The following is a 561-nucleotide window of genomic DNA, read 5'->3' on the forward strand; positions in this document are numbered from 1 at the left end:
GGAAGGAAGGTTGGGCAATCCTACTTCCGTAGTGATACTGCCTCGGAAACCCAAGGAGGGGTCGCTATGAGTTGGGGCCGACTTGACGGCAAACAGCAACAACAACAACAAGTCTGAATTGTCAGCTGCTGTCACCTCCCAAGTCATGGCAACTCCACGCACAATGATCAAATCCTGCTTGGTCCTGCATCATTTTCTTGATTGGTTGAAGAATGGATCAGAGCTTTCATTGGTTGATATCTTGGAAATAGACTGTCAGGTCTTTCTTCCTACTTTGTCTCAGTCTGGAAGCTTTGATGAAGCCTGTTCAGCATCAAAGCAATATTCAGGACTTCATTGACAGCATAGTGGTGGCAGTACATGAGGGGAATTGGTTGGTAATTTAATTGGGTCTCCCACATGGAAAATGAGGATACTACCTCAGATCACCAACGCCTTGATGAAGTGGTGGTGGTTGTTAGGGACCATCAAGTTGATTCTGACTCATAGCAACCCCATGTAACAGAATAGAATGGCCCCATAGGGTTTTCTAGGCTGTAACTTTTATGGAGCAGATTGTTA

Source organism: Orycteropus afer, unplaced genomic scaffold (genome assembly GCF_000298275.1).
Source record: "Orycteropus afer afer isolate SDZICR_OR568_19922 unplaced genomic scaffold, OryAfe1.0 scaffold00380, whole genome shotgun sequence".
Classification (NCBI taxonomy): domain Eukaryota; kingdom Metazoa; phylum Chordata; class Mammalia; order Tubulidentata; family Orycteropodidae; genus Orycteropus; species Orycteropus afer.